At 50.6% G+C, this 27232-nt stretch overlaps 1 long non-coding RNA gene across 1 annotated transcript in view; it reads right to left on the bottom strand.

Annotated features, from left to right (window-relative positions):
• The window catches only part of LOC140428738 (uncharacterized), a 125145-nt gene extending 98283 nt beyond the window's left edge, over nucleotides 1–26862 (bottom strand). Inside the window, exons 1-2 of the long non-coding RNA XR_011948845.1 lie at nucleotides 26748–26862; nucleotides 26406–26512 (exon numbers count right to left, since the gene is read on the bottom strand). This is a non-coding gene — a long non-coding RNA (uncharacterized lncRNA). The remainder of the gene's footprint in view (nucleotides 1–26405; nucleotides 26513–26747) is intronic.
• Between the last annotated feature and the right edge of the window lie 370 nt (nucleotides 26863–27232).

The following is a 27232-nucleotide window of genomic DNA, read 5'->3' as shown; positions in this document are numbered from 1 at the left end:
TGGCAGTCAGACAATCCCAGCCTCTTTGAGGACCACCCCACGATGGCTGGCGGGCTCTTGGGGAATAATGGGTACCCGCTGAGGACCTGGCTAATGACGCCAGTACGGAGGCCGGAGACCGATGCGGGGGACCAGTACAACATGGCCCATGTGGCCACTCGGGCTGCCATTGAGAGGCGCATTGGACTGCTGAAAATGCAGTTCCGATGCCTCTACCACTCTGGTGATGCCCTGCAGTACAGCCCCCAGAGGGCTGCCCGCTTTGTGGTGGTCTGCTGTGTCCTCCACAACCTGGCACAGCAACGGGGCGACGTGCTGGAGGTGGGGAATGAGGAATATGTTGCCACCACCGAGTAGGAAGGCGAGAATGATGAGGACCAGCAGAGGCTGGAGGACGATCCCGGAGAGGAACCGGAGGACCAGCCGGAGGCTGCAGGACAGGCGGCAGCGGTGAGGCTCCGGCAAGCTCGGAGGGCCAAGGAGGCCCTCATACTCGCCCGCTTCACATAGGACATTGCCTTGTCCGTCATCGTGACCCTCCCCGCCCCCCCCGCATTTCCCACCATACAGGGTCTGTGTTACATCACTCCAGGGTGCTGGGACTGTGTCCGCACCGTCACCGGGTCACTGTCAAGGGCAGGGGGGTGATGATAACCCGCAAAGAGCTGAGCACTGGTGCTCCTCATTTAATGCCCTAGTCTGACCATTGCTTATCTGTTGAGTGCTTGCTCATATCCATGACCTGCACACGGTGTACCAGCAGTTCGTGCCCCCACACGCCTGGGGAGATGGACCATGGATTCAGAGGTCAGCCCGCATAGTGTTGGAAAGTGACAGAGGCATCATACCCGTTGTGGTGAAGGGTTTTTAATGTTTCACAAGTGTCCAACACTGCCCCACTCTCCCGATAGTGCCCCCCAGTCTCCCCACCACCTCCGCCCTCATCCCCTACCTATCCTCTCTCCCCCTCCCCTCTCCCAGTGCCCTCAGTGATCCACTACATGCTAAGCCTTCCTTTCTCTATCGCTGCATCTAGGTATGTCCCCAGGATGCACGTCAGAGGTGGAGACAGGCAGCTGCTACCACGTCCTGGGGCCTTCAATGCTCCTGGTGGGCATCCTCTGGTGGCTCTGGGGCCGGAGGGCCCCAGTCAGACGATGGCAGCCCATGCACAGCCATGCCACCTTGTTCCTGGTGCGGCGTCATCAGAGGGGTGGAACTCAGGCGTGCTAGTGGCCACCATCCCCACTCCATGGGATGGGTCCAGGTTGGCACCCAGCGCACCCTCCTCCTGGTCGGTGCCCATAGGCCCTAGCGTTGACCTCGGGACGGAGCGGTAGCTAGTTCGAACCCTGGCTGCCCCTGCATCACCTGGCTCTGCCAGCCCTGGCGGCTCCCCGATGTTTGCACCATGGCATCAGCACCCTCGGCGATGCTCCTCAGTGATTGTGACGTGCTCTGCAGCACCTTGGCAATGCCCACCTGTGACTGGGACATGTCCCGCAGAGCCTCATCAAGGTCAACCTGGTACTGGGCCATGTCCCTCATCGGGTTGGACATTCTGCCGAGACCCTCAGCCATGGCTATCGCTGACTGCACCATGCCTTGGACACCTTCACAAATGCTGCTGACGTTGTGCACCAGGCTCTCCATGTGGTCGCCACCCTAGCAGTGTTGGCCTCAGTGCCACACATTGCCAATCTCCTGCACCTGTAGCCTCTGGGATTCCTCCAATCAGCTGTGAACCTGCTGGAATGATGCTGACATCTCGCTCTGAATGTCCTGCCCGTACCCTAACGCCTGCATCAGCTCCGGGTAAACCTGTCCTAGAGGCTCAGCATCTGCCTGGGACCCAGATGGGACCTGGGATCCAGCAGACCTCTGACTGCTGTCTCGCCTGGGCATGCCTGCCTCCATCTGATGTGCATCTGCAACTCTGAGGTGCTCACTAGAATGTGCCCCAGAAACCTGCCCACTAACATTGGCAACCCACTTGTGAGGCCCGGTGTAGGTCGGTGATCACCTTACGGCACTGGAGGCCGGACCTCCTGGTCATGCTTCCCGAGCTGATGGGCGCTGCCACTTCATCCCAGGTGGCACTGGCTTCCCTGTGGCTCACCCTGCGGTACCCTCGGGGGAACAGGACATCCCTCCTGGCCTCAACTGCCTCTAAGAGCCTCCCCAGATCTCCCCGAATTGTGGGGCCGGTCGTCTGGATGCCGTGGCTGCGAGCTGTGTGGGGTTGGCTGTACCAGTGCAGTTTAAGTGCTGCTCTCCCTTGTTAGCGGGGGCTGGTGAGTGTGGTCACAGCGAATTGACTGGCAAGCCTTAATTTGCAGTGTGAAGCCCATGGGGCCTCCTTAAATGGACCAATTAATGTTGTATTGTGGTGACAGTCTCATTGGGCTGAGCACCGGGAAGCTCCAACAAATCTCTGACAGATAATCCTACAGCTAGTCTCCCTTTATCTAAAACTGTAGCATGCAAAGTATGCGCTTTGTTTGTTACTTTCCTGTCAAAGAATCCGAAGCAATCTTGTTTGCTCGATTTTTTTACTGGTATTGAAACTATGGTTGCCAATGCCATTGATCATGTTATAGAAACGCCACAGTGCAGAAGGAGGCCATTCAGCCCATCGTGTTTGCACCCTTCGAACGAGCACTCTATCCGTGTCCACTCACCTGTCCATCCCACCCTATCACCGTAACCCCATAACCAAACCTGCACATCCCTGGACACCAAGGGACAATTTATCATGGCCAATCCACCTAACCTGCACATACCGAGCACCCGGAGGAAACCCACGCAGACATGGGAGAACATACAAATTCCACACAGACAGTTACCCAAGGTCGGCATTGAACCCGGGTCCCTGGCGCTGTGAGACAGCAGTGCTAACCACTATGCCACCGTGCTGCCCTTATTCCCATAGGTTACACCACAAAGCCTCCTATGCAATTCAACGGCCTTTTTTCCCGATCTCCAATATTTTTTGATAACTAACACGCCAGAATATTCAGAGAAAATGAAATAAAAAACGCACTGTCCTTCTGATTTTCCTCCCAGGACACTTGCCAAAATGTCCAAGGGATCAATCTTCAATTCTTGCAGACTCTAGACTAATCCTGGAGGGTCAATGATGCACGGTCAATAACCTCAGAAACGAGATTGGAGACAATTGAAGGCTTTAATGCGCTAGATGTTTCCCCCAGCAGCGCAGGTACAGAAGGAAGCTGCTGGGGCAGCACGGGCTCTTATACCCCGCCTTGCAGGGCGGGGCTAACATACAAGCTTATCCAATGGGAACAAGTACATTCTCCACCAATGGTATTCTGGCATTACTAGGTACCGTAATCCTCCTAACACAGACAACCACATTCACCCCCTGTTAAAAAAGAGTCCAGCGGGGGGGGTGGCTTCGTATTACAATGTGATAAAAGTGGTAGAAGTTACAGTTCTGAAGGTACCGTAATGCCTTTGTACAGTGTTTTGCCTCATTACAACTCTTAACTATTTACAACAGTAATGTACATTTCAAAAGGAATCAATTAGTCGATCGGGGGCCCTGGTCATCCTCTGCGACCGTCGTAGCTTTGGTGGTGATGTCGTGGAAGTTCCGGCGTCTGTGACTCCGGGAGCGTGGTTTCGGCTTCAGCGGCGGCTTCATCACCCCTAGACATGGCTGGCGGAATGGCCGACTCGCCTGGGAAAGGGGCAGCTGTGGGGTGCGCCGGTGGGAAGGGCCTAGACGGGGCTGGTGGAAGAACCAATCCACCTGGGAAGGGAGCGTCTGTGGGGTGCGCCGGTGGGAGGGAGGGTAGGACTGGTGGCGGGGGTGTGTGTGGGGACCCAGCGGGCGCCAGGTCACGTAGGGAGACCGTATCCTGTCGCCACGTAGGCGTACTGAGGGTTAGCGTGGAGGAGATGGACCCTCTCAACCAATGGGTCCGATTTGTTCGCCCGCACGTGTTTTCGGAGCAGGACGGGTCCGGGAGCTGCCAGCCAGGTCGGGAGCGAGGTCCCAGAGGAAGAATTCCTGGGAAAGACAAGGAGACGTCCGTGAGGTGTTTGGTTGGTCGTGGTACACAGCAGTGACCGGATGGAGTGGAGGGCATCCGGGAGGACTTCCTGCCAGCGGGAGACTGGGAGATTCCTGGACCGCAGGGCCTGTGGGACGGTCTTCCAGACTGTTCCATTCTCCCTCTCTACCTGTCCATTTCCCCGGGGGTCAGAACTGGTCGTCCTGCTCGAGGCAATGCCCTTGCTGAGCAGGAATTGATGCAGTTCGTTACTCATAAAGGAGGACCCCCTATCACTGTGTATGTAGGCGGGGAAACCGAACAGTGTAAAGATACTATGGAGGGCTTTTATCATAGAATTTACAGTGCAGAAGGAGGCCATTCGGCCCATCGAGTCTGCACCAGCTCTTGGAAAGAGCACCCTACCCAAGGTCAACACCTCCACCCTATCCCCATAACCCAGTAACCCCACCCAACACTAAGGGCAATTTTGGACACTAAGGGCAATTTATCATGGCCAATCCACCTAACCTGCCCATCTTTGGACTGTGGGAAGAAACCGGAGCATCCGGAGGAAACCCACGCACACACGGGGAGGATGTGCAGTCTCTGCACAGACAGTGACCCAAGCCGGAATCGAACCTGGGACCCTGGAGCTGTGAAGCAATTGTGCTATCCACAATGCCACCATGCTACCGTTATGACGGTGGTTGCGGTCATGTCGGGGCAGGGGATGGCGAATGGGAACCGGGAGTACTCGTCAATCACGTTCAGGAAGTACGTTTTGCGGTCGGTGGAGGGGAGGGGGCCTTTGAAATCCATACTGAGGCATTCAAAGGGACGGGAAGCCTTTATCAGGTGCGCTTTCTCTGGCCTGTAGAAGTGCGGCTTGCACGTGGCTGTCCTGACCTCCTCGATGGAGTAGGGCAGGTTGCGGGTCTTGATGAAGTAGAAAAATCGAATGAACCCCGGTGGCAGAGGTCCTCGTGGAGGGCTCGGAGGCAGTCCACTTATTCGTTGGCACATGTGCCGTGGGATAGGGCATCAGGAGGCTCATTTAGCTTCTTGGGACGATGCAAGATCTCATCGTTGTAGGTGGAGAGTTCGATCCTCCACCGTAAGATCTTGTTGTTTTTTATCTTGCCCCGCTGTGCATTATCGAACATGAAAGCAATCGACCGTTTGTCAGTGAGGAGAGTGAATCTCCTGTCGACCAGGTAATGCCTCCAATGTCAACAGCTTCTACTATGGCCTGGGCCTCCTTTTCGACTGAGGAATGGTGGATTTCGGAGGCGTGGCGGGTGCGTGAGAAGAAGTCCATGGTTCTGCCCGCTTGGTTGAGGGTGGCCACCAGAGCTACGTCGGACGGGTCGCTCTCGACCTGGAAGGGGAGGGACTCGTCGATGGCGTGCAACGTGGCCTTTGTAACGTCTGCTTTGATGCGGCTGAAGGCCTGGCGGGCCTCTATCGACAGGGGAAAAACTGTGGATTGGATCAGTGGACGGGCCTTGTCCGCATAGTTGGGGACCCACTGGGCATAGTCGGAAAAAAAACCTAGGCAGCGCTTCAGGGCCTTGGAGCAGTGCGGGAGGGGGAACTCCATAAGGGGGCGCATGCGTTCAGGGTCGGGGCCTATCACTCCATTACGCACTACTAAGCCGAGGATGGCTAGACGGTCGGTGCTAAACACGCATTTATCCTTGTTATACGTTAGGTTAAGGATTTTTGCGGTTTGGAGGAATATTTCGGAGATTGGTGTTGTGGTCCTGCTGTTCGTGGATGCAGATGGTGACATTATCGAGGTACGGGAATGTGGCCCGTAAACCGTACCAGTCAACCACTCGGTCCATCTCTCGTTGGAAGACCGAGACCCCGTTAGTGACACCGAAGGGAACCCTTAAGAAGTGGTAGAGCCGCCCATCTGCTTCGAAGGCAGTGTATTTGCGGTCACTAGTGCGGATGGGGAGCTGGTGGTAGGCGGACTTAAGATCCACCGTGGAGAAGACCTTATAATGCGCGATCCTGTTTAGCAGGTCGGATATGCGGGGGAGAGGGTACGTGTCCAGCTGCGTAAACCTGTTGATGGTCTGACAGTAGTCGATGACCATCCTATGCTTCTCCCCGGTCTTTACAACCAATACTTGAGCTTCCAGGGGCTGTTGCTAGCCTCAATGACACCTTCCTTCAGTAACCGTTGGACCTCTGACCTAATAAATATCCGGTCCTGGGCCTGTACCGTCTGCTCCTGGTGGCGACGGGTTTGCAATCCGGGGTGAGGTTCGCAAACAGGGAAGGCTGATCGACCTTGAGGGTCGCAAGGCTGCAGACAGAGAGGGGGGGTATAGGGCCGCTGAATTTGAAAGTTAGACTTTGGAGGTTGCACTGAAAATCCAACCCTAGGAGTGTGGCCGCGCAGAGGTGAGGAAGGACGTAGAGTCGGTAGTTTTTGAACTCGTGAACTCCCTTCCTTGGACCGTGAGGTTTGCTACACAAAACCTCTTGATCTCTACTGAGTGAGATCTGAAGGCCAGGGAAATTTTTTGATTAACGGGGTGGACGGGGAGAGAACAGCGTCTTACCTTGTTGGAGTGTATGAAGCTCTCCGTGCTCCCAGAGTCAATTAGGCAGGACGTTTCATGCCCATTGATAAGCACCGTCGTCGTAGCAGTCGATATTGTTTGGGGCCGAGACTGATCCAGGGTCACCGAGGCTACTCATGGCAGCAGTTGCATGTTTTCTTCGGGCGGTGTGTGGTCAGCCGAGCTGGGGTCCTGGGAGTCCATCCAAGATGGCGGCGCCCGTTGGTCGCACATGGCCGGGGGTGCACAAAATGGCGGTGCCCCTCCATCGCAGGTGGCGTTCGCGGGACAAGATGGCGGCACCCGGTCGCCACACGTGGCCCTGGAGGAGGAAGATGGGGGCGCCCACTGGCCACATGGGGACCGTGGAGAGGATTGTGGTGGCGGTCCCTATTCGCCGCTGGAGACCGCAGCAACCGTCCGGGCCTGGCATACCGCCACGAAGTGGCCCTTTTTACCGCATCCCTTGCAGGTCGATGCACGGGCCGGACAGCGCTGTCGGGGGTGCTTGGCTTGCCCGCAAAGATAGCAGCGGGGCCCCCCGGGGTTGCCAGGCCGTCTTGCAGCACAAGCTTGTGGGGGGATGGGAGATGCCTCGGGGTCGGCTGCAGATTTAGGAGGACAGCATACCTGCAACGAAAGCGCCCCGGATCAAAAGTTCTGTGTGGTCGCTCGCCGAAACTTGTAGGCAGATGCAGTTTCTCCCCAACACTAGGAGCACACGGTAGAATTCCTCCAGCGATTCCCCGGGGATTTGTCGCCTCGTCGCTAGCAGATGTCGGGCGTAGACCTGGTTTACAGGGCGAATATAATGTCCTTTCAGCAGCTCCATTGCTGCATCGAAATCGTCCGCGTCCTCGATGAGGGTGTAGATTTCTGGGCTCACCCTCGAGTGCAGGACTTAAAGTTTCTGTTCTCCCGTGGGTGGGCTTTCGGCCCTTCCGAGATATCCGTTGAAACACGCCAGCCAGTGCTTGAAGGTTGCCGCTGAGTTTGCTGCGTGGGGGCTGAGTTGCAGACACTCCGGCTTGATTCGGAGCTCCATTCTTTTAAATCTAGCGTATTAAATTGATGCTCGATCAATAACCTCAGAAACGAAATTGGAGACAATTGAAGGCTTTAATACGCTAGATGTTTCCCCCAGCAGCGCAGGTACAGAAGAAAGCTGCTGGGGCGGCACGGGCTCTTATACCCCGCCTTGCAGGGCGGAGCTAACATACAATCTTATCCAATAGGAACGAGTACATTCTCCACCAATGGTATTCCGGCATTACTAGGTGCCGTAATCCTCCTAACACAGACTACCACAGTCAGTAACCCTGGTTCAAGTCCAACTGACATAGCAGGAGAGTTCAGCGCCTGCTTTCTCAAGTAATCTTTGGCACCTTGAGAGAAATTCTTTGGCGACTTACAGATCTGATCCCAGGTAGTTTATGTGACCTGTGTTGATTTTGTGCTTCCTGGTAAATCATATAAATGTCATGAACTGGAGCTGGATCTTTAAACTTCAAACATCCCATATCTCAAATTTGAGAACTCCAAATCCTAAAGGAGCCAAAGCTCTCATACGTAGCTTTACCCTGACCTGGGTGAGCATGTGTCATTACCAATGCTGTACAAGGGATACACCATTGTACGGACCAAATGTTTCTGAAGATGATACAACATTACTACTCTACCTGCAGCAGCAGTCAGCTCCTCCTGTTAAAGAGTATAAAGCTGAGTGCTTGCAACAAACCCATAATCCCAATTCAATCAACAGGCTACAATTGCTAAATGCATTTCTATATTTAAGCCATATGCACTTAAAATATTTATGGCATGCGATTTTTGTTTTAAATGATTTGCCTTTAAATGTAATGCTTTTTACAGCTTTCCGCTTTACATGAAAATTAATTTTACATATCTTTCCTACCCCCAGGCCATTCGCACTGGGAGACAGGTGAATCATAGCAGACATCTTCATAACTCCACTCTGACAATGAGCATGTGGATCGTGAAGTGAGACTCCAGGCCAAGTTTATTTTACCGCATAGGACTAAATGTGGAGAGCTACATCCCGAAATTACTGCTCAAGATGAATCATCTGCAAATATTATCAGGCATAATCTCATTTTGTTCAGTTACATTCCAACATTGATAATGTTATTCAATTTATTCTTAAAGCAGCTTTTTTCCTTCCCTTTTGAAGACGCTATCCTGCAGGCCCTCTGGGTGAGGCCTCTCATGAGTAAGCGAAGGCACGCCATCTTGCTAATCTTCCTCCTCTCTCGCTTGGCGAGACTGAGGCCAACTGTCCTGCCCAACCGACATCAACAAATGGTACACAGACCGGCAATCAACCCCAAGACACTTCTTCAATATGACTCTGTGACATAGAACACACCATATACACTCACTCAGGAATATGGGGCGTCATTCTCCGACCCCCCGCCGGGGCGGAAATCCCTCCGGCGTCGGCCTAGCCCCTCAATGTTGGGGCTCGGCCCGCAAAGATGCGGAGCATTCCGCACCTTTGGGGCGGCGTGATGCCCGTCTGATTGGCGCCGATTTGGGCGCCAGTCGGCGGACATCGCGCCGTTGGGGGAGAATTTCGCCCATGATTCTGCAAGGAACGACCTGGTTTAAGCAGAGGTTCTAAACATGCTTAAACGTGCTGCCTCATGCCGACCGAGGACCCGTGTTCAATCCCGGCCCTGCGTTACTGTCCATGTGGAGTTTGCACAATATCCCGTGTCTGTGCTGGTTTCACGCCCACAACCCAAAAATGTGCAGGGTAGGTGGATTGGCCACACAGTAAATTGCCCCTTAATTGGAAAAAATGAATTGGGTACTCTACATTTTAAAAATAAGAAAACCCAAACAAAACACAGAGCTTCCGATGGAGGAACTTTATCAAACATTAAGAGTTAATTTGTAGGACATTGAGGATGTTATGCAGGCTAAAGAAGTGGTAAATGCATTTTGCAGGGACAATAAGAGTGATAGATTCAGGTTAGGCAGCTACAGATCTTGGAAGTCATTTATTCATTGCTTTTAATTTAAAAAAACAAGACTGCTGTAGCACAGGGGCTGGTGGCCTTTTTAGTGTGTCTGAAGCCGTGAACTACCGGCCCTATTTATACCCTGCAATTTGAGACAGGGTCATTGAGAAACCAAAAGCTGCAGGCCAAAGCCTTGCCCAGCTACATTTCTGTTCCCTCACCAAGGTCCATGGAGATTCTAAACCAACTAATTTATGCAGGCAGTAAACAAGTCTCAGTGCATGAGGGTGACAGTGAGAACATACAATGAAGGAAAATTTTAAAAAGAAAAGAAATGTAAAATGGAACAAAATAAATATTTGACAAGTTCTCTCAATTGTGATTTTGACGTGGGGAACGGGCCGGGTGTGGGGTGCGGGCGCGTGGCTGGCCGAGGAGGGGTCATGGCTAGTCGGCGGGGGAGGGGGGCGGGTAGCCCCCTGATCCGGCTGATAACCTGGAATGTAAGGGGACTGAATGGGCCAGTCAAGCGGGCCCGCGTGTTCGCGCACCTGAAGGGGCTGAAGGCGGATGTGGTTATGCTCCAGGAGACACACCTGAAGGTGGCAGACCAGGTAAAATTGAGGAAGGGGTGGGTAGGTCAGGTGTTTCACTCGGGGCTGGATGCCAAAAATCGAGGGGTGGCGTTCTTGGTGGGAAAGAAGGTGTCATTCGAGGCATCGAGCATTGTGGCAGATAATGGCGGTAGGTACGTAAGGGTGAGTGGTAAGTTTCAGGGAGAGAGAGTGGTACTGGTTAATCTGTATGCCCCGAATTGGGACGATGCGGGTTTTATGTGGCGTATGTTGGGTTGGATCCCAGACTTGGAAGTGGGGGTCCTGATAATGGGGGGAGACTTTAACACGGTGCTGGATCCGGCACTGGATCGCTCCAGGTCTATGACGGGTAGGAAGCCGGCAGCGGCTAGAGTGCTGAGGGGGTTTGTGGACCAGATGGGAGGGGTGGACCCTTGGAGATTTGGAAGGCCGAGGGCTAGGGAATTTTCATTCTTCTCACATGTCCATAAGGCTTATTCCCGAATCGACTTTTTCATTTTGAGTAGGGCGCTGATAGCGAGAGTAGAGGACACTGAGTATTCGGCAATAGCCATTTCGGACCACGCCCCGCATTGGGTGGACTTGGAGATGGGGGAGGAGAGGGACCAGCGCCTGCTGTGGCGCTTGGAGGTGGGGCTGTTGGCGGATGAGGAGGTGAGCGAGCAGGTCCGAGGAAGTATAGAGAGGTACTTGGAGACCAACGATAATGGGGAGGTCCGAGTGGGGATGGTAAGGGAGGCGCTGAAGGCGGTGGTGAAGGGAGAGCTGATCTCCATTAGGGCCCACAAGGAGCGGAGGGAGCGGGGGGGAGAAGGAGAGGCTGGTGGGGGAGATGGTGAGGGTAGACAGGAGGCATGCGGAGGTGCCCGAGGAAGGATTGTTGAGGAAGAGGCGCAGCCTCCAGGCCGAATTCGACCTGGTGACCACCAGGAAGGCGGAGGTGCAGTGGAGGAAGGCCCAGGGGGCGATTTACGAGTATGGGGAAAAAGCGCATCAGCTTCGGAAGTGGGACGCAGCTAGGGAGATTGGGGGAGTTAAGGACAGGGGAGAGAATGTGGTGCGGAGTGGGGTTGGCATCAATGGGGTCTTCAGGGACTTTTACGAGGAATTGTACCGATCCGAGCCCCCACGGGAGGATGGAGGGGTGGGCTGCTTCCTGGACCAATTGAGGTTTCCAAAAGTGGAAGTAGGACTGGTGGCGGGACTAGGGGCCCCGATTGGGCTGGAGGAGATGGCCAAAGGGATAGGGAGCATGCAGGTGGGGAAGGCACTGGGGCCGGACAGTTTCCCGGTCGAATTCTACAAAAAATATATGGACCTGTTGGGCCCGTCGCTAGTCAGGACCTTTAATGAGGCAAGGGAGGGGGGGGTTTTACCCCTGACGATGTCCCGGGCGCTGATCTCCTTGATCCTGAAGCGGGACAAGGCTCCCCTGCAGTGTGGGTCTTACAGACCGATTTCGTTGTTAAATGTAGATGCCAAGGTGCTGGCGAAGGTCTTAGCCACGAGGATTGAGGATTGTGTGCCGCAGGTCATCCACGAAGACCAGACGGGGTTTGTGAAGGGGAGGCAGTTGAACGCAAATGTGCGGAGGCTTTTGAACGTTATCATGATGCCGGCGACGGAGGGGGAGGCGGAGATAGTGGTGGCGATGGATGCTGAGAAAGCCTTCGATAGGGTAGAGTGGGGGTACCTGTGGGAGGTGCTGAAGAGGATTGGGTTTGGGGAGGGGTTTGTCAGGTGGGTTAGGCTGTTGTATGAGGTCCCGATGGCGAGTGTGGCCACAAACAGGAGGAGGTCCGAGTACTTTCGGTTGCACCGAGGGACGAGGCAGGGGTGTCCCCTGTCCCCCCTGCTCTTCGCACTGGCGATTGAACCCCTGGCTATGGCACTGAGGGAGTCAAGGAACTGCAGGGGGTTGGTGCGGGGTGGGGAGGTGCATAGGGTGTCGCTCTATGCGGACGACCTGCTGCTATATGTGGCGGACCCGGTGGGGGGAATGCCGGAGGTAATGAGGATTCTTTGGGAATTCGGGGACTTTTCGGGGTACAAGCTCAACATGGGGAAGAGCGACCTGTTCGTGGTTCACCCAGGGGACCAGGAGAGGGGGATTGGCAAGCTCCCACCAAAAAGGGCGGAGAGGAGCTTCAGGTATTTGGGGGTCCAGGTGGGCAGGAGCTGGGGGGCCCTGCATAGGCTTAATTTTACAAGGTTGGTGGAGCAAATGGAGGAGGAGTTCAAGAGGTGGGACGCGTTGCCACTGTCCCTGGCGGGTAGGGTGCAGTCAATCAAAATGACGGTGCTCCCAAGGTTTTTGTTCCAGTTCCAGTGCCTCCCCGTGTTTATCCCGAAGGCTTTTTTTAGACGGGTTAACAGGAGTATAATGGGGTTTGTGTGGGCGCAAGGGACTCCGAGGGTGAGAAGGGTGTTCCTGGAGCGGAGTAGAGATAGGTGGGGACTGGCGCTGCCCAACCTCTGTGGGTACTACTGGGCCGCCAATGCGACGATGATGCGCAAGTGGGTGATGGAGGGGGAGGGGACTGCATGGAAGAGGCTGGGGGTGTGGTGTCTTGTGTGGGTACGAGTCTGGGGGCGCTGGCAACGTCACCGCTGCTGCTCCCTCCAAGGAGGTATACCACGAGACCGTTGGTGGCGGCTGCCCTCAAAATTTGGGGGCAGTGGAGGCGGCATAGGGGGGACCCCAATACGGGGGAGAGCAGGTGGAGGGTTATCGGGGTGGCACAGGGCAGGGATACGAAAGTTGGGGGACCTGTTTGTGGACGGGGAGTTCGCGAGCCTGGGTGAGCTGGAGGTGAAGTACGGGCTCCCCCCCGGGGAACACCTTCAGGTACTTACAGGTAAGGGCGTTTGCCAGACGGCAGGTGGTGGAATTCCCGAGGCTACTGCCACACACAGTACAGGACAGAGTGCTCTCAGGGGAGTGGGGAAGATCTCGGAAACTAACTAGGTGATGCAGGAGGAGGAGGAGGCCTCGGTGGTGGAACAAAGAACAAAGAACAACAAAGAACAAAGAAATGTACAGCACAGGAACAGGCCCTTCGGCCCTCCAAGCCCGTGCCGACCATACTGCCCGACTAAACTACAATCTTCTACACTTCCTGGGTCCGTATCCTTCTATTCCCATCCTATTCATATATTTGTCAAGATGCCCCTTAAATGTCCCCATCGTCCCTGCTTCCACTACCTCCTCCGGTAATGAGTTCCAGGCACCCACTACCCTCTGCGTAAAAAACTTGCCTCGTACATCTACTCTAAACCTTGCCCCTCTCACCTTAAACCTATGCCCCCTAGTAATTGACCCCTCTACCCTGGGGAAAAGCCTCTGACTATCCACTCTGTCTATGCCCCTCATAATTTTGTATACCTCTATCAGGTCGCCCCTCAACCTCCTTCGTTCCAGTGAGAACAAACCGAGTTTATTCAATCGCTCCTCATAGCTTATGCCCTCCATACCAGGCAACATTCTGGTAAATCTCTTCTGCACCCTCTCTAAAGCCTCCACATCCTTCTGGTAGTGTGGCGACCAGAATTGAACACTATACTCCAAGTGTGGCCTAACTAAGGTTCTATACAGCTGCAACATGACTTGCCAATTCTTATACTCAATGCCCCGGCCAATGAAGGCAAGCATGCCGTATGCCTTCTTGACTACCTTCTCCACCTGTGTTGCCCCTTTCAATGACCTGTGGACCTGTACTCCTAGATCTCTTTGACTTTCAATACTCTTGAGGGTTCTACCATTCACTGTATATTCCCTACCTGCATTAGCCCTTCCAAAATGCATTACCTCACATTTGTCCGGATTAAACTCCATCTGCCATCTCTCCGCCCAAGTCTCCAGACAATCTAAATCCTGCTGTATCCTCAGACAGTCCTCATCGCTATCCGCAATTCCACCAACCTTTGTGTCGTCTGCAAACTTACTAATCAGACCAGTTACATTTTCCTCCAAATCATTTATATATACTACAAACAGCAAAGGTCCCAACACTGATCCCTGTGGAACACCACTGGTCACAGCCCTCCAATTAGAAAAGCATCCCTCCATTGCTACCCTCTGCCTTCTATGGCCTAGCCAGTTCTGTATCCACCTTGCCAGTTCACCCCTGATCCCGTGTGACTTCACCTTGGAGGTGAAAGGTAAGTGGGAGGAGGAGTTGGGAGAGGAGATTGGGGAAGGGACGTGGGCAGATGCCCTAGGGAGGGTAAACTCTTCCTCATCATGCACGAGGCTCAGCCTCATACAGTTTAAGGTGCTGCACAGGGCACACATGACCGGGACAAGGATGAGCCGGTTTTTTGGGGGTGAGGACAGGTGTGTTAGGTGCTCAGGGAGCCCAGCAAATCACACCCATATGTTCTGGGCATGCCCAGCGCTGGAGGAATTTTGGAAGGGCGTAGCAAGGACGGTGTCGAGGGTGGTAGGATCCAGGGTCAAACCGGGCTGGGGGCTCGCAATATTTGGGGTGGCAGAGGAGCCGGGAGTGCAGGAGGCGAAAGAGGCCGGTATTCTGGCCTTTGCATCCCTGGTAGCCCGGCGAAGGATTCTTCTTCACTGGAAGGATGCGAGGCCCCCAAGCGTGGAATCCTGGATCAACGACATGGCGGTGTTTATTAAATTGGAGAGGGTGAAATTCGCCTTGAGAGGGTCGGTACAAGGGTTCTTTAGGCGGTGGCAACCGTTCTTAGACTTCCTGGCAGAACGGTAGACATTGGTCAATGGCAGCAGCAACTCGGGGCGGGGGGGGGGGTTTACTTTACTTTATTTCAGTTTCTGTTATTTACACTGGAGGGTCCAGAGGGGTGTATATACCAGTTGTGTTAAGTCGGGGTGTTAATGTTAATTTATTATTTATGTACGGGGGGCGGGGGGTAGAGAGGGTTGCTTTTCTAGACCGTGTTTTGTACTTAACCCTGTTGGGTTCCTTTTTCATTTTGTTATTGATATTTTATGAAAACCTTAATAAAAATTATTTTTTTTTAATTAAAAAAATTGTGATTTTGGGATTGTCAGACGGGCCACAATATATTTTCTGTTCTCAATCAATTTTTTCCGGTCTTAATTTTTCCAATGGTCTTGGCATGGATTATCCAATCAGGCTTCTGAACCCCATTGTCAGGCTCACACCGGGTCAGAAGTCCACACGGTGTAGGAAACAGTCACTCAAATGTGATTTTCCCCAGAGAGGCCAATTAATGGCCAGAGGGTGGGCTTGCTGTCCAATTAAGGACAGCGGTGGGCTCTTGAAGCTGCAGGGCCAATCAAAGGCCTTCCAGCATGAAAGCAGCAGCAGGATGCCACGTCAGGCTTCAAATGGAGGAACCTCCCCTCCAAATTTCCCAAAATTTAAATTTTAAAAATTAACTTTGCAACCGGGCCAGCATTGTGGTGGGGGAGAAGAGGGACCCCTCCACAGTGGGGGACCTGCACCTATCAACCAAGATAGGCTTTCTAAACCTGTCTGCAGTCTTGGTCTGTTGGTGGGAAGCTGCCTGCAAGGCAATAAAACTTTCTCCAGCTAGCCTCCATCAATAGGCCCTCAGAGACCACTTATGAGCCTGATTGGCTACCCAGCATCTGCAGGCAAGCATCTTTCCTACCCCTCCATCCTGCCTGTAGGAAAATGGGCCAGGGATGGTAAGGAACTGGGAAACCTACATGCAGGCTATTTTTATCACCTGCCCAACTCCATCCCTGGCCCTGGTGGAAGCTCAAAATCCAATTCCCTACGTCTATGACATAAAGATTTACAAATTGTTCATTTTAACGTGCCGCTGTGAATTATTTATCTGTCTTTGTTAAGATTTGACTACATTTAACTGAAATGATACATCATTTATTCTCACTCATTATGAGTAATGCACTAACAATTTCAAGACATTTGCGGCTGAAGGTTATTAAAGAGTGAGTAATGGAACAGTCTTAAAGACAAATGGTAGTAAGACTACCTTATCAAACCACAATGTATGGCAGCTAAGGCATTTGATTCAGAAGATTCCAATGATGCCGTAAGTATTTTGAAAGTAACTTCAATTCGGTTGATTCAGTGGAATAATCCCCATGAGGTGACTAATGGAGTATCTGTAAATGAGGATGGCGATGAAACGTAATCTTTAGGACATCAAGAGGCTCTTAAAAATGCAACATAAATGTTCCTTCCTCACTGCAACATATGTTTGTACTTTCTCCTCATGAATCGCAGCACGGTAGCACAGTGGTTAGCACTGTTACTTCACAGCTCCAGGGTCCCAGGTTCATTTCCCGGCTTGGGTCACTGTCTGTGCGGAGTCTTCACATTCACCCCTGGTCTGCGTGGGTTTCCTCCGGGTGCTCCGGTTTCCTCTCACAAGACCCGAAAGACCTGCTTGTTAGGTGAATTGGACATTCTGAATTCTCCCTCTGTGTAACCGAACAGTGCCGGAATGTGGCAATTAGGGGATTTTCACAGTAACTTCATTGAAGTGTAAATGTAAGCCTATTTGTGACACTAATAAAGATTATTATTATTAAGATTATTAAGATGGGGAGAAAAATAAGAAGCCGGCAGCTCTCAGTCAGCAAGAGCTCCGTCCCTCGGGGTCTTGATTCCAGGGGAAGGCCTAGCAGTGGTCTTGCCACTGCCTGTTTGGCTTCTGGTTCAGTGGGCCTTTCCAAAAAGAGGGAGTATGGGTCTCTCGAGACCCCCAGTGCCTCAACAAGATTCCATCATTCATATCAGGAAAAAGTACTTCCTGATTCCTTCCTAAATAGCCAAGCTCTAATTTTAAGGTAACTCCCCTTGTTCTTGACTCATACATCAAAGGAAATAGTTTCTCTCTATCCATCTTGTCAAATCCTTATGAACACCTAACTCAGTTCCTTTCTCGATCTTCCATCATCACAGGATTGCTTGCATTCAACATCTCCCCATGATTTAACCAGAATCATTCACTCTGCACCTTTAACAAGGGTATTCTTTCTGTTTTACAGTGCTCAGAACTGAAGGCCGCAGCCCAGGTGAGTCTGACCAGTGGTCTACAAATGAAGTATGATTTCACCTCCCTTGTCATCCAGCCCCTTGAAGATAAAGGACAATATTCCTTTAGCCCTATTGATCGCTTTGCTCATTTGTTCACTGGCTTTCAATGATTTACATCTTGCACCACCTGCTCAAGATCTATAAAATGAGAAGAGTTAGCAGGAACAATCCCGGTGCCTGACCTGTATGCCTGAAGTGCACACACTATTAGACCTTGGGCCTGGTCTGAATGAGACCAGTGAGTTTCAGATTCTGCATGTTCGTCCTTAAGCAGCTTGTCAGTAAAAGAGACTTTGAATTTAAGATTCCTGCATCGCCAGCAATGGCTGTCAGCGAGGTTGTTAAGGGTATTTGGTAGGGGAGGGAAGGTGCAACATGAAAACGGAGGATGGGAGGTTGACATTTAATAAAAAGTGAAATTTCATTTAATCAGCCATTGTGTATCAGTGGCCTTGGATCCAAAATATCCATAATGTGATGCAACATACTCTATAGAAACAGAAGATTGAATGGTATGAGATAAATAACTGCAGTAAACTTATACAGTGCTGCCTATATCAGGGACAAACGTTTTTTTTTAATTGGTCAAGACCTCTGCTAAAATACCAGACAGATGAATATCATATAAAGATAAATAAGTGCACTGACAGTAATTTTGAGGCTTTTGTTTTCCCATGAAGTTATATAAGAAGTATGCTGAATTCTTTAAGTTAGGTTAAAAATTGGAACCATTTTCTAGCTTTTACCTTTGTGCAAAAACATAACTGCCCTTCTTCAAAGGTTAAATGTCAGAATCAGACAGTTACTCGACCTGAGAGCTAAATCATTAAAATAAATGTGACATGTCTTTGCTGTGTGAGGACCTGTGGCTTCACTTTGAACACATGTGGGTGGATTAAGCAGAGTTACCCTAATGATACCATCTCAGCAGGGTAGCACCTTTAGCTGTAAGATAGCTCACGTACTGCAAACAGCCACATTGAAAATGTTTTAACTTTTCATTTCATTGAAGTAAGAGTTTAAACAGGAGACAGATAGAACCGCGGATGCAGTGTGGAGCATGCTGCAAGCACAAGGGATAGTTTTTTAAAATAAATGTAAAGTACCCAATTCTTTTTTTTTTCCAATTAAGGGACAATTTAGTGTGGTCAATCCACCTACCCTGCACTTCTTTGGGTTGTGGGGGTGAGACCCACGCAGACACGGGGAGAATGTGCAAACTCCACACAGTGGAGTGACCCGGAGCCGGGATTGAACCCGGGTCCTCGGCGCCGTGAGGCAGCAGTGCTAACCACTGCGCCACCATGCCGCCCCCGCACGAGGGATAGGTTATTAGGCCAGAGGTTAATGTTGGCAGCTCAGTTTACACCATTGGCTGGAAGCCGGCAAACATTGTCTCTTTTGCAGAAGGCCCGTCGCATTAAATGCCAATCAGTCACCTTCGTCACTGCGAAGTTGATTTTCTTCTTTTACCTGTCCAGCCTGTCACCATGTTTTGATCCCTTGAGGATGTTACTGCCGTGTGTTAGTAAGGCTTCATGAATACCATGCTTCTTGACCAACCGAACTTTGAAGAGGCTTTGCCCCCCTTTAACAGCTGGTCTGTATAGTTTAATTTCAAACAATTTATTAAGAACTTTTTACAAAGACCACAGGGTAAACACATGGTATAAAAGACGCAGACTGTTCTGCTCCTAACTCTCTTGAAGCTTTTTGATCATCTGACTAACTGATATCACAGTTACATCATCAAATTACCATGGGCTCGTTAGCATGTCCAATAACCCATTATTCTTCACTGGGAAACTGGAACACCCAGAAATTGGGCTCTTTTCAGCTCCCTCCTGCCTCAGTTGAGGTTCAAGATTTTGCCCATGGTCTCTTTTACTGATACCAATTTTTATTTCCAGCTTTTTTCTTAAACTGAATTCAAATTCTCAATAGTTAGATTTAAACTCGCATTCTCTCAATTACTAATCTACTAACATGTCCGCCATGCAACTATATTCCTTTCAGTAGCAGCTCCAGGAGTGGGTATGATTGAACAAAAAGACAGTCTGTGCCTAGGAATTAAAATGTAGGACACGTGTTAGAAAGATCTTCTGTAGTTCTTCTCAATTGACCTTCTGGTTTCAAGGACAAACTTTACAAAATGTTTCCTCAGTGTGACATTATCATAAATTTAAGAAACTGTAAGGGTTAATGTTATGTCCAAATCAACCACAAGAGGGAGCTAGATGTAGAACTATATAAGACATCAATGCTAAGCCTTGGGGGGGAGAGGTTGTGGAGAAAGCTAGAAGTTAGACTGTAGGAAAGATAGTGTGAGTGAGAGCAGATCATAGTTATTGTATTAGTGTAGAGATTAGTAGTAGATGAATGTAGATTGTATGTTTATTATCAATTGTTTGTAATATAGGAGTAAGCGTCAAATCCAATTAAGTAGTGTAAATAAATCTATAGCTTTGTTCAATCTAAAAGCTATTTGTGGTCTTTGTGAACACTATGCCAACCATCCTAGAATTAGCAACACAAAGAACACCACACTCGGGAGTATAAATAAGGAAAGAAGATCTGAAATTAATGTATGTTAATTGAATTTGATGGGCTGAATGAATTTTCCTCACTTAATGCATTTTCCAGTTCTAAATAGCACTGGCAGGATCACATATAAACAGTTTCTGTCATTGCTTCAATCCTTGTAACACAAGGACCATCACAATAAAAGTGCCTTAGCAATTTGCAGCTTCCTGTAGCTGATAGTCTTACAAGCAAAGTAAACTTCTGCGTTTGTGACTGCTAGTAATTACATATTTTCTGTGAACCTGTAGCTTTTTGCAGCTTTTTGTGAGTGCCACATAGTGAATGACTCCAGAAGAAGTTCTTAAAAAAAAGAGTTAAGGAGATTGAAATGTAACCATTAACGGGGCATGATCGAACAGCCATGCTATGTCTGTAAAGCAGCGTGATGTGGCGCAATGTGGCCAATTGAAGCCGGGAGAGCCCGCTCTCAGGATCTACCCAGCTCGCCATGTCTCACAAGATCTAACATGATCTCATGAAACATTGCAATGTAAATCCCACCCATTGTCCCTTTTATGAAAATCTACACATGAAAGCGAGGCAGCTAGCCTCACTCTAACATGCAGTTTCCTGAGGCAGCTGAGGGGTTGGGATCTATCCTCTTTGCCTCGGAGACCTCGGGCGAGTGCCATTCAGTATTGGTCTTCACAAACGGAGACCAGACAGAACAGCACTCGTTGCAGTCTCCCAGGGGATCAGACGCCCCCAGGCGCTTGCCCTTTAGACAGGGTGGTACCCTGGCACTGATGGTGCCACCCAGGTATCCTGGCAGTGCCAGTTTAGCACCCTGGCAATGCCACCTGGATCCATCCTGGCAGTACCAAGGTTCCGAGGTGGCACTGCCTGCTATCAGGAGCACTGCCAGGGTACCAGGTTGGTGCTGTCAAAGTGCCAAGCTAGCATTTCTCACATGGTGGAAATCGGGCTGGAGGTGCCCTGCGCCAGTGTTGGGGGAAGTGCGGAGGGGCCCCGGGAACCCCCCCCCCAGTGAGTTGGGGCTGAGGGGTGTCATGATATTCAAACACACACATCATGATAGACACACCAACAGACAAATCAGAACACACAACACCACAACCAATGACAGAAAGATATAAAAGCACAGACACGACCCCCGGTGGTCAGTATTAGCTGCAGAGGAGAACCAGGACACATCTGTTGCCAAACACACTTAGGGAGACAGCACGTGCAGAGTATCCAGAACGAACTGTATTATAAGAGTTATAATAAAATAGAGTTGTACCACATACAACTGTGTTGGCTCATCTGTGCACTAGAGCACCCAACACCACATGGTACAGGAGTGGATCGATACCTGCCGGCATACCTCCGTGTACACAGACAACCAGCAGTGCCCAGGCATGATGTACGAGCTCCCGGTTCCGCAGCCGCTCCAGTGCCACGGCGACCTCCGCGAAAACTGGCGGCGATTCCGGCAAATGTTCGAATTGTTCCTGGTGGCAGCTGAACTCCAAGACCTGGATGATAGGGAAAAAATTGAATTTCTCCTCACCATCGCTGGTGCAAGGGCAAGAGAAATATTCAGAAGGTTCAGGTTCTTCAGGAGGCAGCAAAGGTACGATTACCAGGCAGTCCTGGGCAAATTCTCCAAGTACTGTGAAGAAAACGCAATCCAATCGGCACATAAAGGTAAGAAAAGCTGCAGTACTCACCTCGTGGCTGGGATCCCGGAGCCCGAATTCCCAGAGGCCGAAATCCCGGGCCTGAGAGAAGGCTGGGTCGAGGTCGGCGGCCATCTTGCTAAAGGTATCACGCTAGCACAGTTGCGCGAGCAGTGCGCAGAACCGGAAGTTCCGTTTGCGCATGCGCGAGATGCTGCGCATGCGCAGTCCAGAAAACGGCCATCGGTAAAGGAACAGCGATCTGAGCATGCGCAGTCGCTTCCTACGTGCTACATACCGAGCGTCAGGATGTCAGAGGCCCCAGACTGCACCAATTTAAAAGGGAAACGTCCCAAATCCAATTTAAAAGGGAAACGTCCCAAATCAAAAAAACAAAAATCTGTTAAAGCTGTAAAACAACCTTCCCTCACCTGGAATGACAGCACAGTGCCGCAAATTGACCCAGGAGATGAATTTGACCTCCGAAGAACCCTCCGACAAGCAGTTACCTACGCACAAGCCGATGATTCCGACCTTGAATACTTCGATGACGATCTTTACAGTGTTTCCGGACCTCGCGAGCCCAATGATAGCTCCGTGGTCCTATATGACTATGACTCGGACGAACCTTTCGTGTTGCACATTGGCGGCCCCCACATTGAATCCGACGCAGATGCGGATTCATTTTTCGGATTTGAGGATCTTCAATCCAGCAGATATGACGTTCCAACTTATCAGTACCGGATGATGCTGCAGCCTGACATTAACAGACAGGGAGCGGTGCAAGCACACGGAGAGTGCCCTGCTGCCACACAGAGCGTGGTCCACGTCCCGCTCAACGTTCCCGACTCTATGAAAGAAGACATGCAAGACTCCAGAGTGCAGTCCTCGCATGAACCAGCAGTGACTCCAGTGTCACAAGCTTCCACAGCAAGCTCGTGGACAGACTCCACAATTGCAGAAATGCAAGACTCCAGAGCGCAGTCCTTGCACGAACAAGAAGTGACTCCAGTGTCACAAGCCTCCACAGAGAGCTCGTGGACAGCCTCCACGATAGAAGCAACGCAAGACTCCAGAGCGCAGTCCTTGCACGAACAAGAAGTGACTCCAGTGTCACAAGCCTCCACAGAGAGCTCGTGGACAGCCTCCACGATAGAAACAACGCAAGACTCCAGAGCGCAGTCCTTGCACGAACAAGAAGTGACTCCAGTGTCACAAGCCTCCACAGAGAGCTCGTGGACGGACTCCACGATGGAAGGAACGCAAGACTCCAGAGCGCAGTCCTTGCAGGAACAAGACCATGAGGGTCTAGCAACCTCTCCTGACCAACCAGCGGCAGACGATGCAAGTCTGCCATGCTCACGTGAACAGCAAGAAGGCTATAACAGCCTACCATGCTCCACTACACAGCAGCATGAACATGACGGTCTCTCATGCTACAATGAAGGGCACAGCGCTGAAGACTGTTCAAGCCCCACTGAAGACAAGCCAAAGGAATCGCCTCGTCCAAGCCCGAAGAAAAAAGGTTTATGCGCTGACCTTCAGGATCATTATAGCCGAACAGAGATTAATAATGCTGCACGGCCACAGAAGGATGCTGAGGATTTGCTAACGAAATTAATTGAATGTTTAACTTGCAAGGAGCAGACTGAGAATTGCCAGTGTTTTAGTACGGATCGAAAAAATGGACAAGACATTGATCCTCAGGTAATGGAAATAACACAATCTGAATCATATCTACAGCAGGGACAAATGTCTCCCTTCAACACAACACCGCAAAATCACAACTTCGGAGACCAGCAGTTAGTCAGTAATGACTCTTCAAACCTTGAGGGGAACATTAATTGCATTGAACCTATACACGCTCCACTGATTATTGAGCAGAACATTGGAGCAAGAATCCTGAGGACACTGACATCGAGTAGCCAGATAACGAATTTAAAACCCACAGCAGTTTCAAGTGAACCAAGTGTGCTTTCCACTAATGGTGAAGATGCAGATAAGGTCGACCCGATTATCCATTGTACCACACTAACCCCAGTGATTAAGCAGTTATGTATGGGGAGTATAATGTGGGCAATTGAGAACAGTAAAAGAGAGACTGTGACCATGCCAGTCCCAGCAAAATCAGACCCAGAGACCATGAAGGCATGTACATTAGACAAAGATACATATGAGGCACCTGAGAAGAAAGGTGAAACGGAATGTTCTTTGGAAAATAGTACAATGTCGATAGAAACATTGGATCCTATATTCGAGACCATACCTATGGGAGAATTTGGGGGTAATAAACAAGGTTCTGCAATGTCTGGGGGAAGATTTAAAATTCCAAAGAAGAAAAGCCCAAATGAAGGACAACGGCAAGACAATGACAGTCCACCGACATGGTGTGCACCACCAGATGAAAACTCTGACAATTTACCCAACCCTAGTGAACAGCAAGCAGCTACTGAGGATCTATCCACGGGATGTGAGACGAGTGACGACAGCATCCCACTTCCCATGCAAAAGGTGCAAGGTGACGGACCTCGCCTAGTGCGTACCGAGGCACTCGACGATCACGGTGGGACCACTGACGACTGCGGTGGCGGCGCACCGCTTCCACCCTCGATGGCTCGACCCTCTCCACTGGTTGGTGCATTCCTGCATGTTCCGACTCCAGAAGTGCAGCTTCAGGGAATCTCGGCTGCCTCCAGTGAACCTGTTGGGACTCCGGACGGGGGGCATCGACGGAAGGCAGACCGGACTCCAGATGGGGAGCAGCCAAGCGCCGACTCTGATTCGCGCACGCCAGACCTTGCTCCGGACGGGCGGTGTCGCGGCCTCGGTGATGGCACGCTCAGGGTGACGGCGGATGCCACGGCGACAGGGAATGGATCGCGTGGCAGTCCCACTGGGTCGGCAGTGGCAACCAGCACCGGCGGTCCAAGATGGACACACCAATTCGCGCCATCGCCAGACGTTGATGCGAGCAACAATTCTCTCTCCAAGGCGACATGCTTCGACGTTTCTCTGCGGAGTCGCCCTTCCAGCACAGCAGGTGGCCGGAACCAGCGTACACGGTCTCGGCCAACTTCCACATCTGGCACAGTCATCGCCTTGCATGATATTAGTGATGGTGCTACTTCGATGGCGACAACCCATCGGCTACAAGATGCCGTCCACCACAAACATAAAAAGAAAAAGACTCCACCTTGTTCCTGGCATGCAGGGCGGATGGATTGGTGCGTAGGCGCAATCAGCGAGCTTTGCGCCGCCTTCCACGCTCGCAACTGAACCGTACGCACACGCCGGATCCTCCACTGGTTCCCAAGGATGACTTTGTGGAGATGCCACGGATCATGCACCTTCCATCGCCACCAGAACCAAACCACAGCCAAGGCACCACTAACAAAGATGTTGAATGTTATATTTGCACGAATGAAAAAACCAAGAACTGCACGAAGTACAACAAATGGTAAAGTAGAGACTTCGGCAACAGCATCACCTCCAACAGTCATAGAAAATACAGCACAGAACAGGCCCTTCGGCCCACGATGTTGTGCCGAACCTTTGTCCTAGATTAATCATAGATTATCATTGAATTTACAGTGCAGAAGGAGGCCACCCGGCCCCCCGAGTCCGCACCAGCCCCCGGAAAGAGCACCCCACCCAAACCCAACACCTCCACCCACCACCAAGGGCAATTTGGACATTAAGGGCAATTTATCATTGGCCAATTCACCTAACCCGCACATCTTTGGACTGTGGGAGGAAACCGGAGCACCCGGAGGAAACCCACGCAGACACGGGGAGGACGTGCAGACTCCGCACAGACAATGACCCAAGCTGGAATCGAACCTGGGACCATGGATCTGTGAAGCAATTGTGCTATCCACAATGCTACCGTGCTGCCCTTAAGAACAAATAAATCTACACTATATCATTTTCCCGTAATCCATGTACCTATCCAACAGCTGCTTGAAGGTCCCTAATGTTTCCGACTCAACTACTTCCACAGGCAGTGCATTCCATGCCCCCACTACTCTCCAAGGTGAACCAGTGTGACCCCAAATCTCCACAGCTGAACCGGCTTGAGGACCAGCCCATTCTTGAGGCGGTCACCCATTAGACTGGACTTATAACGCTGTTCATACGTTCAAAAAGTCAAACACTTCTGTATTATAACCTGTTGTTGTTTATTGTTCCAGATATCGTCTGACCAGACCAATGTTCAAGTTTTTTTTTCTCTCGCATCCAAGTTTTGTTATGGTACAACCTTGTTAGTGTGACGCACCCGACATCGCCCCATGTAAATAGTTACGTCGTATACACACGCTGTACATAACACACACACACACTCTTCGATGCACTCACGACACAATTATATTTATAACCACGTAGGCACATATCTTTGTAAAAAGGGGGGATGTCATGATATTCAAACACACACATCATGATAGACACACCAACGGATAAATCAGAACACACAACACCACAACCAATGACAGAAAGATATAAAAGCACAGACACGACCCCCGGTGGTCAGTATTAGCTGCAGAGGAGAACCAGGCCACATCTGTTGCCAAACACACTTAGGGAGACAGCACGTGCAGAGTATCCAGAACGAACTGTATTATAAGAGTTATAATAAAATAGAGTTGTACCACATACAACTGTGTTGGCTCATCTGTGCACCAGAGCACCCAACACCACAAGGGGGTCGGGGGGGGTCACGTCGAGGGCTCCAGAGATTGGGAGTGGAGCTCCTCAGAGCAGAAAACAGGGCTCTAACCCGAATGCTACTCGATAGCATTGTGCTTCTCGGCACTGTGAGTGCCGAAAAACATGCGGCTGAACGCGCTCGCTATGGGACTTCGTTCCCATTTCCTTAAATTGGGCCCAAAGATAGAGACCTAAGAAAGGAAAATTGTGACATAATTCTGAGTCCTAGCCATTACAAAAGCAGAACTCCTACTCTTTTTTTTTTAAAACTGCGTTACCTTACTTGATGATTCAATTGATAAATGTACCACAGGTTATCTTGGAGTTACAGCTTCAGACGTGAGTGTGAAAGGAGAAAGTCCATCAATCTGGAATTGATTGAAACCTAGAGATAAAAAAAAATTGTGGTAATCTACTGCATCAGTCTCCTCACAAACATTTATATATTTTTAAACACTCGCAAATGGCACTTCCTGTGCACAAAACCTTGCTTCCTGTAAAACTTTAAATGTCAATAATTTTCTCAGTAATAAGAATTTGTATTGGTTAAAATAATATTTTTAGCACAATAAAAAGTGCAAAGAAAATTGCACAATAATATGATTAAACTTAGCAACTACCTTTCTCTTTGCATTTTTTATACCATTATTAAAGATTTAACACAAAGGCCTGAGGCTTCCCGAAAGTCTGAGTGTGCTCTTTTGACCTCTGTAGCTCCAAAGTCTAAGCATGTGCAGTACACGCATCAACAGCATTTATTGCACTGCAAGCAGGCAGGTTACCCCCAGACCAGCACATTCGGCAGCAACAGCATTTATAACTAACCAAATTATAACATATTTGCTCAGTCCAATTTGGTTGTTCTTAAGAAATATTTGAAGGAAAATGAGAGGACAAATTTCAAAAGCTTTATTCAGAGCTGAGCGACATCTTAAAAGCAGAGGCTGTGGTCGTTTTCAACTGCTTCCCCCAGCGAGAAAGTTGTGTGGGAAGAACTAAGATGAAAAATGAAATGAAATGAAATGAAAATCGCTTATTGTCACAAGTAGGCTTCAAATGAAGTTACTGTGAAAAGCCCCTAGTCGCCACATTGGGGCTGAGGTCA

The sequence above is a fragment of the Scyliorhinus torazame genome, chromosome 8 (assembly GCF_047496885.1).
Source record: "Scyliorhinus torazame isolate Kashiwa2021f chromosome 8, sScyTor2.1, whole genome shotgun sequence".
Classification (NCBI taxonomy): domain Eukaryota; kingdom Metazoa; phylum Chordata; class Chondrichthyes; order Carcharhiniformes; family Scyliorhinidae; genus Scyliorhinus; species Scyliorhinus torazame.
The sequence above is the reverse complement of the archived record's forward strand: the minus strand, read 5'-3'. Positions and strand labels throughout refer to the sequence as shown.